Source organism: Polistes dominula, unplaced genomic scaffold (assembly GCF_049000335.1).
Source record: "Polistes dominula isolate Pdom_NZ unplaced genomic scaffold, Pdom_raw_medaka contig_246, whole genome shotgun sequence".
NCBI classification, from domain to species: Eukaryota; Metazoa; Arthropoda; class Insecta; order Hymenoptera; family Vespidae; genus Polistes; species Polistes dominula.
In genome coordinates this window covers 443,797-465,056 of record NW_028300928.1, presented here as the reverse complement: position 1 = coordinate 465,056, position 21,260 = coordinate 443,797, and the positions used below count along the sequence as shown (strand labels likewise).

Here is a 21,260-nt window from a genome sequence, read left to right as displayed (position 1 = left end):
AATTCTGCGATGACTCCAAAAATCTTCTCAATCTATTTCGCTTTTGATTTTAAATTATTATACGCCACATAACTAATTCTGCAAATCATTCAAAAATTATTATATTTCTAAAAGAACTTTCTAAAATGATATTTTAAATTTTGTGTTTGTGTATGTGCTTTCAGAAAAGCATGTATATATGTATGTATTTTCAATAATAACAATTTAAGGTACTCTAATGCAATAAAATTGAAGAGGGCTGAAGTTAAATCCAACGATGATTACCTATAACAAGAAGGAAACTATATTAATCATACAGTCAATAAACCCAATCCTAAAATACAAGTCGCTAAATTGGCAGATGCACTTTTAAATTAAATTCCCTATTTATTTTTATCAAATCTCTATTTCGCGTTGCATAAAGTTAAATTTAAACGCGTGATTTTATATAATAAAATATAATAATTAGGAAATGTAAAAGCTTCAAAGATTACGTTACTAATAAAAAAAATAAAATAAATGTACTTTACTTTAATACCGCGTCATTTACACAAAAAAAATTCCAAATATAATAATATACGGTCAAAATTGAAAACCTAAAAGACAAAAAATTGGTAAGAGAAATTATTAGGATTTTTATCGAACGTTAATTAAGTTTAATATCTAAGAAAGGGCAAATCTAAATAGTTTTTACTCTATTAGCTAACAAAAAAACTTGAGCATCTTTCAAACGATTCAAGCATGAGTTTGGCCTAACAAGAAGATGGAATGGTCCATCATCTCCAATTACAACTACAAATTAATAACGAGCAAAAAAATAAATACAATAAAACATAAAATATAACTAAAGAGCAATTCTCGAAAAGTTCGAACATGCTGTTGAACCTTTGAAAATAACTCAATAGTCTGGTAATTGCTCTCTTGAGCCAGAATTAAGTGGGGACCTCTTCGGCGTTAAGCCTCTTCTTTTCTTCATTTCCTGAAAACTGCATTTGGATATTTCCTACGTGCGAACAAAATAAGATCTATCATACTAATTTTGCAAATGAACTCGTATTCTGTTATGATTCTAATTCTCAATTATTTAAAAATGAATTTACATTTCACGTTCACTTTTCTAGATCGTGCACCATAAATGAACTTAGAGTTCATTGACACATAAACCAGCACATTTAATCGAATGTCCAAGCAGATAATATTTTCCATCGATGACCTAATAACACTTCGCACTTTAAACGTCAAGTAATAAAATGATATTGAAATAAATAATGCAATAAATGTAATGCATATTTTTGCAATACTTTTATTTCATTTATTCATTGCATTAAATTATATTAAATATTTCTAATAATAAGACGAAATCGCGATTGTGCGTAGTGCTAATCCTGTAATATTTAAAACTAAGTATCAAATGCATCAAAGAATTTGCTCCATCTCATTCGTAATAAAATCCAAGTAGAATTGAATCTCTCAAATGGTTGCAAATATCTTTGAATCATGATACCTAATAAAGATTACAGAAGAGTCACAAAATAAATTTACAAATCATGCATAATAGAATAGGATGATAAAATTGAAATATATGTGTGTTACAGTTTATTTAATTAATTTAGATGTCGAGCGGTATTTACATAAATTTACAAAAAGTGGCGTGGTTACAAAAATACAGTATACAAAAGAGTTACAAATATAAGACCGACTGACTGATTTGCAGAATAACAGATAACACACAGACAGATGCAGACAGACTAACTCAAGACTGAAGACTGATTAAGGACTGATACAGACTGAAAACTAACTAAGGACACTTTCTTACTTCTTTCCACATATTTATATCAGAAATGAGCTACACCCCTTTGGAGAGAGAAGGAGACTATGAATCTTATTGACCAATAGCAAAAGGATACACCCCCTATAGTCAACCGATGGGTACAGCTTATGTTTTTTTAGGTAAAGATCTTAATGAAAGATCATGCATAAAGGAACTTCGTTTCAAATAACGGAGTATTGTTTCTCCTTATGTGTCACACGTGTTTCCATAGAAATCTGAAACTATCCAAAGGACCAGACACTTGCACAAAGGGTTTTCATCGCACCAGTAGGTCCCAATAATTCTTAAGTTATGTTTTATGGTTATATAGCCCTCCTAAATCTTTTCTTTTAGTCTCTGAATAGATTTTTCCTTTCCAGAAAATAGAATATAAAGAAAGAACTGAATACTAGTTTTTTTCCTACATAGTTAAAACTAAAACTAAACCTATACTAACCATGTCTCACCCATACGAGTAGCATCTGAGCACACGCATAGATGAGAGCGCAGAAAATATAGGGGGAGAAACGGGAGATTAGTATATTAGAAGCTAAAAATCCTAATATAAAAAATATGATTAAAACATAAACATATAAATACATTTTTGTAAAAATTCATCTAAGCGGCTAAGGTCTCTACAAGTTATTTGATAAATAATGAATTTTCATATTTTTAAATATATATTTAAATAATATATTTCAAAACCTCGGACGACACCTTTCTTTAAGTTGACTGTTCTAATAAAAGAACGGGGCTTTGAGCCATCACTTAAATGCTAGAATCTATTAGTCGCGAATGAGTTTGTCTTCTTACTCATTTATTTATAATATCGAAGTATCAATGTATCAAAATTAATCGCGATTAGATAAACTAATTATGAAGCAATGCATGTAAGATATTTACTACATGCTTTTCTGGACGAAAATGAGTGAATGCGTTATTTTACTACAACTAACCACGAACAAAACACGTAATGAAAAAGAAAGTGCAATAATTAAATGTAATATTAATTAAATGAATTTAACCGATGAGACAAGAAAACCTATTCTGAACTAATAATAAAACATGCAATACCATGTACAATTTTCATGAGTAACTCCTAAAAATAAATTCCTCATATGCTCGTCAATAATTTATTGAAATAATTACAACCAGTAACTCGTGCCGATTAGGATCTTTCATCCTCAGCATGATTGAGCACTGGAGAGACTCTAAATTTTAACTCACGGCTTTATAAGTACTACGATGGCTTCAAAACACTCCTACGACGTAGCAAGTATTGTAGTCTGACGATAGAAGACGATACCCCATTTGTCATTGAAGAAGATCCATTGAAAATCCATTGTAGAATACATTCCACATTTTTGAAAAGGAAAAAGATCTGTCGTCTTATCTGTAACATAAAATAGAGCATAAAGATAAGATATCTGTAATTTGCTCCTAAATCTAATAAAATAAAATCGAATGAAATGTAATTAAAAATGAATATTTACAATGGATTCCAATAGGATAAAACTTAATTGCACCATGGATATGCACCCTTCTTAAATCTAAAAACGAGATATAAATTAAGAAACTATCGATGTATTTTTTATAGCGAAACTAAAATTTTATTATACGGTGAACAACACTGACTCTAATTTGAACGTATAATTTTAATTCATTATAGACCCGATCACTGAATCTACAACTGCTTTTAAAGACTGCTTTGCATGCAGTCAATGCAAGTACAAAAAAATACACACACTTTATTTTAAATCTACGTTGATGCACTGACTCTAATACACCAATAGTCTATGTGACTGTTCAAAGATAAAAATATAGCTTTACTCGAACAAACTCTAATACAACTGCAGCTTTGGTTGTAGTTAATTTAATATATAAATTTAATATACAAATAGTTCACGAAACGCGATTGAATTGAAATCAACGAACGAACGTGCTTTTAATCCGTGATTTTAATTATATTTCAACGATACAACACTCCCGTACATTGCTTCGCTTACGATTACAGTTAATATCTGAAACAGAAATAAAAAAACAATACTATTAACATCATTATTAAAAATAAAAACCATTAAATTTCTTGCGCAATTATTTGAAACTAAAATATACTCAATTCGAATCTTCTGAGATGAATGCACGATGGGTATCCTACCCTTAGAATGACGGTGAATAAAACTTTTTAAACCGAAAACACAAAAAACTTACGATTTTCTTAACCGAGAAAACGAAACTTTAACATGCGACGATCAACACTGACTCTACTTTTCGTTTTTTTTTGTATTTTATTATAACGATACAACACACGAGTACTCGTCATTGCCTACATACTCGATTTCAATGGTATTCTGATATAACAAAAAACTATTGAAGTTATTATAGAAATGTTTGATAGAAAAATATATTTACTTTTAGTCTTCATTGATGACTGCAGGATGAATATCTTACCCTTAGGATGATGATGTATAAAATAAAATTAAATAAAAAATCTGAAAAGCTGAAACATTCTAAAGATTATAGAACAAAATGTCCTGTAAACTATTTATAAAGAAAGAGCACTCTCTCTCTCTCTCACTCTTTCTTTCTTTCTTACTCTTTCTTTCTCACTTTTTTCTTTCTCTTTCTTCTTCTTCTCTTTCTTTCACATTCTTATTTTTTTTCACATTCTTTCTATTACACTTCTTTATGTTATAAAAAAAGAAATTTTCTTACCTCGACTAATATGAAGATAAATAATCAAACATAATTATTAAACTGAGTATATATATTCCTGAAGGACTTCATAAGATTCCCAATGCTCGGAATCTTAAAAAATGTTAAAAGTGCATTAGTACAATATGAAGAAAATCAAATATATGAGTGAATGTATACGTGTTACCTATTCTTACGTATATATGACTGCATGTGTGTGTATGTGACAGATATTAAATTTAATACGAAATACGATTTTTGAAGACATAATAATGAAAAAAAATTATTTAGAGAGCATTATTAAAGATGATAATAAGTATCGATATTGTGAAAAAGGATGGAAATTAGAAAAAATATTGTCAAGTGATGTTAGTGAGATTTGGCGGGTAGCCAAGAAATATCGACGATTATATTTTCACAGATACATATCTTTCAAAATTTTTAACTGTTGTGGGGGTTATAGAAAAGAGTAAGAAATAAGATCATATACATATGCATATAATAAATAACAAGAATATATTTTAACACGTTGACCGCCATGTCAGCCATATATGGCCGAAGGTATATATTCCGATCAGGCCAAATCGGCTGTATTTGGCTGACACTTTTTTTAGTGCTTACAAGCTACATTAGTTAATATTTCGAAAGAAATTTCAACATATATGAGACTAATGTATTGTTATAAAGGTTTTCTAAAGAAATTTAAATTGATTTTAAATATTTATTTAAAAAATTATTCACAATGAAGTTCTCTGAAACAATAGAATGTTGATTTTGTCAGCCATATATGAGCCGTTCAGTGCACACATCGATTAACTTCACTTTTTGAAAAATCTTAAATTCAAGTGTCAAAGCACTTGGTATAGTCATAACTTTTTATATTTATAATAACTTTCCTGAATAATAAAGATTAGCACCATTAAAACGCAAAATTTTTGTGGCCATTGAATAATAAGTAATACAACAATATGCATTATTTCATCGCATTTCTCAACTTTTTGTTTTATGGAGTTAATCGATGTGTGTACTGAACGGCTCATATGGCTGACGTTTTTTTTAATGCTTACAAGGTATATTAATAAACATTTCGAAAGATATTTCACAAATGTGAGACTACTAAATTGTTTTAAAAGTTTTCTAAAGAAATTTGAATTGTTTTTAAAAATTTATTTAAAAAATTATTTATATATAATGTTCTTTGAAATAATAGCACGTTGACAATGTCAGTCATATATAGCCAACGTTTTTTTAGTACTTACAAGGTATATTAGTAAATATTTCGAAGGATTTCCTTCCAAAAAAGATTATTCTCTCCATTGGATAAGAATTTCTTTCTAAATGTAATATTTTATTACGCCGGCCTCACGGGGATTTTCTTGAAAACTAGCGTGGCGGTCAACGTGTTAAAGTAAATGATAATAAGTACAGAAGAATAACATATAACTAACAACTGATAGAATAGCAAATATACAAAAACTTATAGACAGAGATTATCAAACAGACACATATTTATAATACTTACAGACGCAGAACAACTTTTTATCAGACGGCGCCTTACAATTTATCAGACAGAGGACGCTTAACTTAACTTACTACGCATATTTACACTAAAAGTAACCTACGCCCTTTTGGAGAGGGCAAAGAACATAATAATCTTATTGGCCTCTAAAATTCACTGGAAGTGGGTGGAAGTGGGGCCAAAATCGGAAAAGCTTGGACTTCCACCGTTTTAATTGTTATCGCTAACGGTTTTTTCTTAGCAACCGTCAACGGTTTTCCTCTTAAGAACCATCAACGATTTTCTCTTTAGCAACCATCAACGGTTTTCCAATTGTTATAAGAAAAAGAATAACACAAAGGACAGAAAATCGCTTACAAAGAAAATCGCAGGACTTATTGCCTACACTTTCTATCGTTTTTAAAACCCTCACGCGTATAAGAATCTTACTACTAGCTATCGTTTCAAAATATATTATGAAGGTGTATGTTAGAAAATATCTTTTAACAATTATGTAATATTAACGGTTACGCCGACACTCCGATCTCCACAACTGACTCCAAGAAAATAAAGATCACCGCCGTCTCCTTGGCTGATTAGCTGATTTATTATTTCCGACATCAAGTGACAAATAACAATGACTCAACATTTGTCGTATGCAAGTTTGCACTTGTCATGTCGTAACTTGGTTTCCTTAACGCGCACAAGCTTAACCTGCAAACTTACGTAACTTGTCTTTCTCCTATAACCACGCTAGTCAAACTTGATATGATTATTTATTAAATAAATAAAAAATCTATTCTACTTTTTTATTAAATGTACACGTCACTTGTAAATATTCTAACAATAATAAACAGAATAAAGATAATGTAGACACTGTGAAAACTCGCATAGCACTGAAGAACACAACCATACAGAAGAGGATCGCCCGTCTATATACAGTGGGTGTAGAAAATAACATATCCGTACACCGACCAATTTGAAATAAAATGTTGTAAAATTGTTGTTTATTACCTAATTTTTTAAAAACAATGAATTTGTACATATTCTTGAGAGTTTCTACAATAGATGTAATAAAATAAAAAATAATTTTTTTGAATAAATTAAAAAATTAACAAGAAAAACAAAACAATCAGCAGAAACATACGAGCAATAAGTATTTGAATTTATTTCAAACTATTTGCAAAAGAGTTTGTATATAAACCATAGTGTAAAAACATAATGTCATTGCTTTTTAGTTATAATTAACCTTGTCAGCATGTTTGTAAGTGTTATCGGCATCAATTGAATTCAAAATTTTTTAAGATTGAAAATTATTGTTAGAAAATAGGACGAAAACGTGTGAAACAAAGGTAGAAGAAAGAAAAATTATTATTTATTTACATAATCCGTGTAAAAGTTTATTTGAAGTGTCGTGAATTATAAACAGACCTCAATCTACTATACAAAGTCTCATTGTAGGTATGGATTAAGAAAGAAACTGCAAAAAAACTCAAGAAATGGACTTCCAAATTTAAATTAATCAGTACAATGGACGATTTATAACAAGAATGAAAACAGAATCCAAAGATAAGTGCTATAAAAATAGTCAAACATCTTAAAAATAATTTAAAAATTAATATATCAGCTAGTACTGTACGCAATTTTTTGCAAAATGAAGGGTATTGTTCGCGCGCACTATATGTTATGCTGACGCGAATCCGTTTTCAACTAGCGTACCGTTTTTAAGATGCAATTATACGCGAGTTGCACGGAAGTCTCACGACGGTAAACTAATACAGTGTGAGTGGTTTTGTAGTATTACTAAAGTCACTTCTTCAGTCAACAATGCTTTATTAACTTAAGTCTTTGGCGACTATGTTACAATTGTTCGATGTGGACTGTATAGATGTAAAGTGTATAACACAAAAATGTATAATGAGCAAAGAGTGTAAGTATACGAAGAAGAGTATGTATTACGAACAGAAACGAACGAACGATCTTACTTGATTGCACATGGTTTTATATCTGAATTAGTTACACCCCTTTGGAGAGGGAAGGAACTGAATGCAACTTATTAACCAATAATAGGAGGGTCCACCGACCAGAGTGACCCGATGGGAAAGTTTATGTTTTTTGGGAAGGATGGTAGTGGGGGTTTCTGGGAACATAAGACATTTCTTTTCTAAATAGTACCCTTCCCATGTGCATTGTCTCATGTTCACTTAAATATTGTGTATCACTCGAAGGACCCAACACTGGTATGCTTTTAGTTGCCCAATATGTTTCGATGGTCCTTGAAATGGTTAGAAAATTTATGGCAATCATAAGTTTTCTTCATCCTTGAGTAGAATCTTTAAAATAGACGATACCTTATACCTAAGGCTTGATATATTCTATAATATTTGGTTCCATAAAGTAATGATATGGTTTTTCTCAAATGAAATTTAATATATGAAAAAATAACTGAATATAAGTTATCGTCTACACATGGTTTGGTACCGAACAGGTATCATGGTCGAGTGTCCCGTAAAAAGTTTTTCGTAAATGAAATGAATAGGAAGAAAAGATTGGAATTTGCAAATAATAACATTAAAAGACCAATGTGTGTATGTGTTTGTGTGTGTGTGTGTGTGTGTGTGTAGTACTGGAATCGAGTTATTTTTACAGACGAAAAAGAAATTTAATATTTTTAGATCTGATGGACACAGCACTGTATAGAGAAAAAAAAGGAAGAGCTGAAACCAGAAAACTTGCGACCCACAGTGAAACACGGTGGAGATTCTATACTTGTTTAGGGTTGCACAAGTGCCTAAAACAATTGACATCTTTCTCAGGCATGCCATAAAAATTATATCGATAAAAAATATCTGGACGAATGATCTGCATTATCGATTAGTTACAAACGCGACAACTTAAAAATTTTTATTATTTTTGATTTATTTAATAAATAATTATATGGAATTTAACTAACGTTGTTATAAAGAAAGCAGTATTAAGTACGTGTCAAACCAAATGTTATGTACTATTCAATACATTTTTTTATTTATTAATAATATTTATTAGTTTTTTATTTATTAATTTAATTATTTATTTTATAATAATCGGAACGGTATGAAATGCTAAAACCAATGTATATGCGTTGAAACTATCTGAAATATAATTGGAGTGTATTGAATATTAAAAAATTGTTTATTAATTGAAAGGAATGTAGATTGTTATCTGAAAACATCGAGAATACGATCTAAGTACCGTGTTCCTCGAAATTCACCTTTAGACTGGTACGTTGTCCTCCATTACATAGAATTTTAAATATTCTTCTTTCCCCCTACTCTCCTCAACTCCATCACCATCTTAATCCACACTCACCTTCTCTCCCACACTTTTCCACCCCTCAACTTTCCCTGACCCATCAAACCCCTTCTCAATCTTTCTCCCTCCATTTACCTAAATTTTCATGTAACATAAGTAGCATGCATTAGTGCAATAAAATAATTGTTTATTATCCCTTGTTCCTTATCCCTTACCCCTCCCTTCCCGAAAAGATATCTGAAATCGAATCAAATTCGCAAATTCTTTGATGCATTTGATACTTAGTTTTAAATATTACAGGATTAGCACTACGCACAATCGCGATTTCGTCTTATTATTAGAAATATTTAATATAATTTAATGCAATGAATAAATGAAATAAAAGTATTGCAAAAATATGCATTACATTTATTGCATTATTTATTTCAATATCATTTTATTACTTGACGTTTAAAGTGCGAAGTGTTATTAGGTCATCGATGGAAAATATTATCTGCTTGGACATTCGATTAAATGTGCTGGTTTATGTGTCAATGAACTCTAAGTTCATTTATGGTGCACGATCTAGAAAAGTGAACGTGAAATGTAAATTCATTTTTAAATAATTGAGAATTAGAATCATAACAGAATACGAGTTCATTTGCAAAATTAGTATGATAGATCTTATTTTGTTCGCACGTAGGAAATATCCAAATGCAGTTTTCAGGAAATGAAGAAAAGAAGAGGCTTAACGCCGAAGAGGTCCCCACTTAATTCTGGCTCAAGAGAGCAATTACCAGACTATTGAGTTATTTTCAAAGGTTCAACAGCATGTTCGAACTTTTCGAGAATTGCTCTTTAGTTATATTTTATGTTTTATTGTATTTATTTTTTTGCTCGTTATTAATTTGTAGTTGTAATTGGAGATGATGGACCATTCCATCTTCTTGTTAGGCCAAACTCATGCTTGAATCGTTTGAAAGATGCTCAAGTTTTTTGTTAGCTAATAGAGTAAAAACTATTTAGATTTGCCCTTTCTTAGATATTAAACTTAATTAACGTTCGATAAAAATCCTAATAATTTCTCTTACCAATTTTTTGTCTTTTAGGTTTTCAATTTTGACCGTATATTATTATATTTGGAATTTTTTTGTGTAAATGACGCGGTATTAAAGTAAAGTACATTTATTTTATTTTTTTATTAGTAACGTAATCTTTGAAGCTTTTACATTTCCTAATTATTATATTTTATTATATAAAATCACGCGTTTAAATTTAACTTTATGCAACGCGAAATAGAGATTTGATAAAAATAAATAGGGAATTTAATTTAAAAGTGCATCTGCCAATTTAGCGACTTGTATTTTAGGATTGGGTTTATTGACTGTATGATTAATATAGTTTCCTTCTTGTTATAGGTAATCATCGTTGGATTTAACTTCAGCCCTCTTCAATTTTATTGCATTAGAGTACCTTAAATTGTTATTATTGAAAATACATACATATATACATGCTTTTCTGAAAGCACATACACAAACACAAAATTTAAAATATCATTTTAGAAAGTTCTTTTAGAAATATTATAATATATGAATGAGTTGTAGAGTCAGTGATCGGGGTTATAATTGACCGATCAAACGAGCCCGCTGAAGGGCATTCCTCGATGACGACTGGCTTGTTGTCCGGGATGTTTACTTGGACTGACGCTGATACGTCAAGTATCAGTCATAATACAAGACGCTTGTCTTGTGTGATCTCGATTTGAACTTCAAGGACCGATATCTCTGGCTCTGGCTCACCTGACGGTAATTCGCAGGTGGGCGTTTTCCGTTTCCCTGGCCTCGTGATTGAGAAGATATTTTAGCTGCAGGACTTTTTTTAATATCCGCGCATGCCTTCTCTATCTCCTTAACATCCTTGACTTTGTCCTTGAGGTCGTCACCTTATAGCCATTCATTTGATAAAATCGAGCCGACTATCGGCTTGATGTTCTTGTTTAAATGCGGAGTGATGAACGACTTCCTGGCTATCGACTGTTGGTAAAATACGTCTATGAGGATCTGACCGGCATGACTTATGTAGTCGGTAAGGAGATCCTCGTCAACTCCTTCTTCGGGTTGTTCTAACAACATGGAGACAGCGGCACTCAGAGCAGATATAGCTGTATCAACACAATTCTGAGTCTCAGCAAAATGCTGATCTCGCTTTTTTGCTCTGTTGGCAAGCAACGGTACTATCTCCGGGTTCAATTTTGGAGATTCGGTATAAAAATCACCCTTTCTATTATAGGCTTTCAATATCTCTTTTTTATTCTTCTCTGAAAGACCCTCAGTTTTCCACTTCAACCAGGTATTTTTTAATTCTGGATGACATTTTAATTCTTTAAACATACAGTCGTCAGGATCCATTCCTAAGACCTTCAAAATGAAGTCTTTAGTTGGTGTTTGCCCCGCTTGGTCTTTTTCGTCACTCTCGACCTGTTCAGCCTCTAACGTATCCTTCACGGTATTTCCGATATCAGGATCATTTTCTTTATTACTTTCAGCATTTGAGAATTACGAAATAAAAAATTAGCAAAGGTACTTTTTGTGCACTTGTGATACTTGCGTTCTTGTTGAACTCAATCACAAATTGGCATGGTCGTATGGACCTGGTGATATTTGCGTTCTTGTTGAACTCAATCACAAATTGCCATGGTCGTATGGACCTGGTGATGCCGTGTGGGCAAACACCTCCCAACTTTCGTGTGGAAAGTTAAGATGATTTCTAATAATTAAAAGCATAATTAAGCTTAACTTCAATAATCTCTACAGTACTCGGTACTTTGTTAGTACTAACTGGTGAAAATTGTTCTTTTTGAACTTCCACCAACGCCTCAACAATTTTTGTGAGGTTATTCACGCGAGAACTGAGTTTGTCCAGTTTGTCATCTTTCCTGCGCTTCGAATCTTGTGATCGAAATCTTGATCGAGATCGTGATTTTGAGCGCTTTTTTCCCATGTCGAATTTAACTTAAAAAACCTTTATTAATCAATTTAAAATTTTAATTACTTATTCAACAGTTGCGAAAAACGTGTTAATGCTTCAGCACAATGAAACAATATTAATAAAGAGGGCGCATGTCAAGATAAGATGGGGGAGAGCGCCAAGATTTGAATTTAAGCGTTGAACGTTGTGGATTAAAGCATGACAAGCATGACTACATTTTACGATCATCGAGAACGAGACACGTAATATAATAAGTTATAATCATACAGCGAATAAGAGTCAGTGTCGTTCGCTGTATAATTAAACTGCGGTTTTGTGATAAGAAGCTCGTGTATATTTTCTTATTTTCGTTTATAATCGGGTCATTAGATTCACGCAAGATTCATCTTCAAGGTGCGATTGAGCTTCATCCCATTGGAATGCAGTGTAAGAATTCATTTTTATTTATATGTCTTTTATATACTTTGAAATTTTTTTGTATATAACTTATTGTATTGTTTTATGTAATGTTACACATAAGACTATGGATTTTTTTCCTTCTCAAAGATGTGGTATGGATTCTTTGATGGATCTTCTTCAATAGCAAATGGAGGAACTCTTTGATCGTCAGACTAGAATGCTTTCTGCGAATTAGAAGTTTCTTAGAGCTACAGCACAACTTCTAATGCCAACTGGTAATGTTACAATTTATATCTAGTGAAGAGAAAAATTTGGTCTTTCTAGTGCTAAATTATTGCTGAGGATGAAAAGTTCTAATTAGCATAAGCTACTATTTTAAATTATTTAATTAAATTATTGACGATTATATGAGTAATTTCTCTTTTGGGATTATTCATTAAAATTATATTCTAATTGTTATGGCCGAAATTCCTCAACTAAGAGTCCTCTGGCAATTGGTTTATGCTCTCGCACTCCGCCAATATCGCGATCACAACCTTAAGGGTTGTGTGTGGAATGGGCTCACTTTCACGAGTCTTGAAGATTAGGATATTCTCTTCGTTGTCCTTTGTGAATTCTTAAAGCCTCTATAATCCCTCAAGATTTGTAGTCGTAAGCGTCCGGTGAAGAATAGAAAGAATGTCCCTTTGTACTGTCCCAGCAGGACGTACGTACTAGGGCTATGAGAAGTGGGGATGCGAGAGGCGAGGGTAGCTAGAGAAGCGCTTCGATAGTTACTGGTGGTTGATCGATGCTCACAGTAAGTATCGATCTAGAATCCTAATCGATGGAAGCGGATGCGCGCGAGTTTCGAATACTGCTAATCACCGTACGATCCTTTCGGATCGTACATACTCCCCCCGTTGAGAGTGTAACGATCAATGACATTCATAATACATGGGGTTTGTGTTGTGCGCTTATTACAATCAATTTACAATATTTGTGAAACGAGTCACAATTTATATATCGCTATATTATATATCGCTTGCAGCACGAGCTGCTTACCTTATTCCGTGAATCGCTGGCCAGTCGATCTATCTGTTTTGTACGTACGAGAAAATTAATCATAAGAGATACAACGCACGAACGTTAATTATAAAAGATACAACGCAAGAAAATTAATGATGGTTTAACAATGGACAAATAGTTATCGCATTTCGCTTGACCACTCCGTGAACCGTCTTCGCGGTGAATACTCGCATTGATAGTGGACAAATAGTTGTCACACTTTTCTTGACGACTCCGTGAATAGTTTTCACGGCTATCTCACGTATAGTTGATTTGTCGATGAGAATGACGGTGGTGTTCCTTTGATTTTATGCTGGGGTTGGGTCCATTTCTAGCGTTTTTTTGGAATGTGTTTCCATGAAGACAATCGATTAGCTGGAGTCTTAATATAATTTTCCTTCGACAATGTCGTAAACGTTCCTTTAATCTAAAAGAAATGTGCAGGCGTTAGTATGGTTGCATCATTTAAATCTAACGAAATGAGGCTTAACGGGCGTAAACTTAAAATAGCTTCGATTTCGATAACGAATGTGGTCTACTTCTTCGTATGCGAAACGCAGTTCGCTCACGTTTCGTCTAAAATGATGTTTGGAAGATTTGACTGATATTTCCCCCAGACCTCTGAAATAAGGTAACAGGGGATGATTGAAAGGTCATGAGATTTTACAATCTACAGCGAAATCATGGATCTTCGCCTTATACTCGTCCGACTCGAGCAAGGCATACAGTTTCTTTAACTGGTTATTAGCCCCGACGAAGTTGGTTCCGTTATCAGAATAAACGTGAGTTGGAATAGTTTTCGACTTACAAACCGCCGGAAAGCGGCCAAAAAGGCATCTGTAATCAGATCGCTGACTAATTCGATGTGTACAGTCTGGATAGTCATGCAGAGGAAGATGCACCCGTATATTTTAACGCGACCTTTATTACGGTACTTCTTTTCTTTCGCGTAGATTGGACCGAAGAAATCTACTCCGACGTGGGAGAACGCAGTGGCTTCCTGCACTCGCGAGCTTGGTGAATTCCCCATTTTATATTGGATGTCGGATGCACGGAATCGAATGCAATTGTACGCAATGACGTACGATTCTTCGAACTTGATTCTTACCGTCGAGGAGTCAAAAACGTTGTTGAAGGGCATAGAGGGTAGTCTGTATACCGGCGTGAAAGTTTTGTTCATGGAGTTTTCGGATAATGAGACCGGTGACGTTGTGTTGTGAGGGCAATAATATCGGACATTTCTCGTGGAAACTTAAACTTGCGTTTCGAAGTCGACCCCCCACTCGAATTAAACCTTTTTCGTCAAGAATCGGATTTAACGCGGCGAGCCTTGCGTTCTTGACTCCCCCCGCTGTTTTCAACCTTTCTCTTTCGGCGTGACATTGTAAGTCTTGCACGATTTTAAAAACGCGTCGTTCCGTTTCTGTTATTTCTGCGGTAGACAATTCTCCCTTATATGAGTTAGTTTTAAGCCATCGTCAGCATCGAGTTACAATTTTTAATAATCGCGTGTAGCTAGAGAATCGCTGACACATGCTTCTTGATTCAATTCACGTCGTTAATACCGATAATCTCTTTACGTCCGGCAATTAGAGAAATTCCCTTTCCATGCATCGTTCTTTTAGGAAATCGCGCGGAAGTATTCTCCTCGATAAAGCGTCCGCTGGGTTATCTTCGGATCGCACATGTTGCCATGTGAAACCTTCACAGATTTCTTGTATTTCGCGCACGCGATTTGCCGTGTATATTTTTAACGTACTGGAGTCTCCTTTCAGCTAACCTAGTACAATTATTGAATCGGACCAGAAAGTTATCTTGTCGGGTTTCAATCTGTCGGCGGTCCGGACTTCTCTGTATAATCGCGCGAGTGTCAATGCTCTGCATAATTCTAAACGTGGTACGGTGGTGTCCTTAAGAGGAGCCACGCGACTTTTAGCGCAAAGTAGACGTACGCGTGTGTTACCGAATTTATGTCGCGATCTTACATATAAGCAGCCTCCGTAACCAGATTGACTCGCGTCGCAGAAACCGTGTAATTGCCCGTCGATCGGGTCATCAACGTATAGATCACGGTTTAGTATGTCGGCTCCGAGTGGATAATTCGCGCTTTCATCTTTCGCGAGTTTTTTATGGTTCGTATAGCAAGAAACGGTGTTAAGGTTATTTCGAGTGTCACCGTGCTAAGTTCGAACTCGCGAATCCGTTCGTTATGTCACTAAAATATCTGTTGATATTGACGATCGTCTGGATCAATTGATGTATGTCGATAAATTTTCTCGATATCCGCGTTCAATACGTACTGATACGTTCGGAATCGTAACAAGAGTTTTACTACAGTATCTCGAATGATAGGTTCTACTAACAAGTGTTGTTGAGAAATACATCTGATCATTTTTTCGCGGAAGTGTCGAATACGACCCATACCTTGGTTGTCATGCTGACTGATTTAATGACCGCGTGATGGGGAAGATAACAGCCTCCCGTAAGTTCGTCTTTAACATTCGACATATGTCTTAAATCGATACATTCCCGTATGATCCGTTCATATTCCTTCCGGAGTTCGGTATTCGCGTGTAACTTCTTCGAGAGATTGTGGAATCGGCGTGAGGCTATACTACGTAGGTGACTGTGATCATGTCCTTCCTCACGAGGATATACGCACCATGTATTTTCCCGATTCGTATCGTCTCGCATTTTAGACGTAATGAATTTCGCCTTCTAATTTGTTTACTGAATTCGATCGCGCTATATTAGAGACGATGAGTAGCGAAAAGTTCTGCCTATATTTATTGTTTAGCGATTAAATGATTACCTCGATGACGATCATCGATCAAGTTCTGGTCTAGCGTGAGTGGAAACCTAATATGGTATAATCTGTTAGCGTAACACTCTCGTGACATTTTCGGCAATGAAGTGTGCGGTGACGCACGTATCTAAGAATACCCGAAATTGTTTAAAGGTCCCGTTTCGCCTTTTCTAACACGGTACTTAGCGCTTATAAGGAACTAATTCGGTACACCGTGCGAATTGACATGAAGGATCGGTGTTAGTCGCGTAGTGATGAGTTCGTTTGAGATGTCGACGCGGTCTCCGTCATCGCGGGGGTGTGGCTCTCCTGTTTCGTGACCTCATGCTCGTCATTGTCTATATGTATCGACGTATGATGGGATCGGCTGCAGATTTGACAATGTGAACTCTTACATGGGTCTCGATGCTTCCGTAAGCAATTTTTACATAATCCATAACGTTCGACCATCGCCAGTCTGTCTCGTTTCGTCAGGTCATGGTACCGGGGGCATTGGTATAAAAGATGTTTATCTCGTTTGCAAAGAATGCAATTAGTTAAGGTCCGAGTAAGAAATGTACGCGTTATATGTGTCTCCTGTCGCTTCAGTGGCCGTAAAGTCATCGTATCAGTATGTTTCCGTTTTGAGTGAGGCTCGTTTCCCGATGTCGATGGAATATTCGACGACGCGACGCTACGGAGTGTGTACTTGTTTACAAAGTCGCAAAGCTGATTCATGGTCGGATAATTATCCGCATCTAACTGTTTGTCCCATTCTTGTCTAAGGTCGCGGGGTAGAATGCGTTCGCCAAGGCGTACCATCAGTGCGTGTGGTACATTGAAAGAAGTAATAGTATCCGAATGGGCCCGCAAGTCACCCGCAAGCCGTGTCATCTCTTCTATTGACATGCTTTTCGGCCGTGGAGTGTCTATGAAGGCGTCAATGGCCCGTGCCAGGAGTATGCGTTGCCGGTCGAAAGTTTTCAATAACATTTCCCACGCATTTTTATAATTCTGCCCGGTCGATGAATATGTCGCGATCGTCTGAAGCGCTCTACCGGTAAGAGACTCGCGGAGGTATATATGTTTTTCTAAATCTGACATGTCGGTACGCGCGTCCACCAATGTCATGAAACTCCCCTTGAATTGGATCCACTTTCCGATGTCTCCGTCGAATTTCGGGATCTCGATTCGGCGTAATCGTATTTGCTGATCGCGGGTCTTTGTAGTACCGTCGTCTCCATGCGAACCATTCGCGTTACTAACCGCGGTCGTATCGCCCGAGTCAATTTTGTCTCCGATCGCGTGGTATCTTTCTATGAGTTGGTCTAGATCGTCGACTCCTGTCTCTCCGGCGCTGTTATTACAACACTGTTCATGCAATGACTCATACTCATCTATTTGTTTGGTAAGACGTTCGTAACGTCTTCTTAGTTCGACTACACTTAAACTTCTTTCTTCAATTAAATTTTCGAAATACGTTAATCGCGATCCTAAATTCTGCCGCCTTTGTTCGAGCCGTTTTTGTGATGTCATTATGGATCGGTATCGTCTATTCTATTCCGCGAAAACTACTCAAATCAATTTATGGTAAATATAAAAATTCCCCTTATATGAATGAATGACCGCGCGTTGGGTTCTCGATCACGTGGTACGGTCCTGAGGCTAGATCGTTGGAGGGGGTATACCTATGTATAGTATAAGAGGCCGTTGGAGGGGGTATACGTATGTATAGTATAAGAGGCCGATGGAGGGGGTATACGATTGTCGCTAGCTATATGCCGATAGATGGGATGTTCGGCGATGACGTCACGGCGTCTTCGTTCTAGTCGACTGTTCAAGTAAAGGAAGGTGGCGTGGCGGTGAAGCCGCCGAAAATCTTATCGTTCTTTGTACGAGAATAAAGCGTTTTCCGAGATGGAGAATAACATTCGATTATATATAATATATCCGTTCAAATTTAGAAATTAAGTTCTATAAGTCTTTTCGATATTGAGATGTGAATTTTACAGAGAAATGAGCGTAATACATAGATATATAAGAAATTGCGAACTTCTACGGGGTTCGAAGACGCAATTTCCCTTGAGATATATATTAGTAAATGAGGGTGTGTACGCATAGGCGTACGCACGGGTAATTAAAACTACTTATCTCGCTTCTAGATCTTTCGTGATGCTGCCTCCGCTGAGCGGTGTAGATGTTCACAAGATGGCGGACTCCCTCGACTTCGTTGTTCTCTAATCGGTTTGCTCGGTGTGGTAATAGTCTACTCGCTGCTTCGTGAATCAGAAGTCGGGAATTCGCACCTCACAGGAGGCACCAAAATGTTATGGCCGAAATTCCTCAACTAAGAGTCCTCTGGCAATTGGTTTATGCTCTCGCACTCCGCCAATATCGCGATCACAACCTTAAGGGTTGTGATGTGGAATGGGCTCACTTTCACGAGTCTTGAAGATTAGGATATTCTCTTCGTTGTCCTTTGTGAATTCTTAAAGCCTCTATAATCCCTCAAGATGTGTAGTCGTAGGCGTCCGGTGAAGAATAGAAAGAATGCCCCTTTGTACTGTCCCAGCAGGACGTACGTACTAGGGCTATGAGAAGTGGGGATGCGAGAGGCGAGGGTAGCTAGAGAAGCTCTTCGATAGTTACTGGTGGTTGATCGATGCTCACAGTAAGTATCGATCTAGAATCCTAATCGATGGAAGCGATGCGCGTGAGTTTCGAATACTGCTAATCACCGTACGATCCTTTCGGATCGTACACTAATTGTATTAATATAAAATCGTATCTAATTGTATTCTATTATATTCTAATTGTTTATATTATTAGTTTAGAATAGGGTCTTCTTTTCTTATTAGTTAAATTCATTTAACTAATAGTACAATTAATCAATCTATTTTTTTCTCTACAACTATCCTATATGATTATGCTATAACGAATGTAGTAAAAAACCTTTCATTTGGTTCGTTTTCATCCTACGGTATTGTTATATATGTATATATATTTAGCAAATTCTTAATTGGTCCCTCTCGTTGAGTTAATATTTTCGTAATGATGTAAATATAAAAACACTACACCATTGTTAATATCAACGATGGTTCTTTAAATATGTTCACGGATAAAAAATTATCAGAAATGAAGAACAAAAAACTAAAAAAAATATACTCTATGTGACCTAATTACCGTAGAATATTTGGCCCGCAGTGTAGCAAATTAAGGTTAAACCAATTTTAAATTATTACTACTGTTTCTTACTATTTATTTGCTTGTATATTATTGTAAGCTTAATCAAATAAGGGAAACAACAAAATGTGATTTATTAAATAGTCCTTTGCTGTATCTTTGATTTTTTTTATAGATAAAAGATGTCTCCAAAAAATGTAATAAACTTGCAAATAATGGAATATACTAAAAGAAAAAACTAAATGATGATAATATAGCTGGAATAATGATCAATTAATTATAATATTATTAGTTATATTTGTTAATAAAAAGTAAAAACAAACATGGATTATTTTATGCATCGCATATGTATTCTAACTTTGAAAAATAATTACAATATTTTTTAATACAGTTAAAAAGATTTTGGAAAGGTATTGTGCGTGTAACAGTAAGAACGTATAATAAAAGAAAAAAAAACACAGAAAGCAAAAAAATAAACGTTCTCGTTATGACAGGCTTTCAGTTTTTCTCTACATGCCTTCCAGCTCCCTGACATTTCCATCGTACGAGAAGCGAAACGTTTCTATGTTTGCCAGAGAAGAAAATTCTTTTCCGACGTATATGTGTATTCGGTTTACACACACATATATATATATATATATATATATATATATATATATATATATATATGTGTGTGTATGTATGGGTATATATAACTGTCTTTCTCTCTGGTGGTCAGTCGAGTATGGGGTCGATCCCGAAACAGCCCTGAGGCTACCAAATCACAATGTCGAAGAGAAAAGAGTCTTCTTTCTTTGAGAACGTCACAGAGAGAAAACAAGAGAGAGAAACAGAAAAAGAGAGAGAGATAGAGAGATATGGAAATCATGCGATTCTTACAGGTGCTTCACCATTTTGTGTGTATTTTCTCCTATGTGATGTCCAATAAAACTCGATAGTTCTTGTTTAACTCTATATCGTTTTTTATAACATTACTAATATTTAAAAAAGAGATAAAAGGAGAAATAATGTCCATTATAATTGTATTTATATAATATGGTTATAGAACATTGTAATATATGTAATTTTATACAACTTTAATTAAACTATATTATGCTATAATGAATAGTTATATAGCAACTTTAGCTAAAGTAATTTATGACTGTATTAAAGCTGTATAACTATACTCTGTAAACCGACAGTGTGCAATATACTTATTTTATTTAATTATATTATACAATAAAAAGAAAATTACATATATAAAATATAAAGAAAATAAAGAAATATCACGTAATATTAATATCCATGCAGTATGAATAATACAGTAAAATAGACATTATTTTTATTTGTTTAAATATTAAACAAAATAATTTATCAATATTATATCATTAATATTTGAAAAAACATAAAAGAACTTGTAAATGTATCTTTTCTTTGATCCTAATTAATTGTACTTGAATCTCCGTTGAGAGATCTCTAAAGCTATGCACCACGGTCTTCTTACACTTCTTACAGGTGAACACGACACTCGAGAAATACTCGCTCACCGCATGAATATTTACGCGAGTTGTGCATAAATAGCTATGGAAAAAATGGGTTAAACGAGACACACTAGCCTCTTCGTCCAG

The 21,260-nt window shown here is 34.5% G+C and overlaps 1 long non-coding RNA gene across 1 annotated transcript; it reads right to left on the bottom strand.

Annotated features, from left to right (window-relative positions):
- Window positions 1-1,558: 1,558 nt before the first annotated feature.
- On the bottom strand, window positions 1,559-9,342 carry LOC149032930 (uncharacterized). The gene is made up of 2 exons (XR_016176186.1): window positions 3,283-9,342; window positions 1,559-3,182 (listed from the first exon to the last, which is right to left on the bottom strand). It is a non-coding gene; the product is annotated as an uncharacterized LOC149032930 (long non-coding RNA).
- Window positions 9,343-21,260: the final 11,918 nt, after the last annotated feature.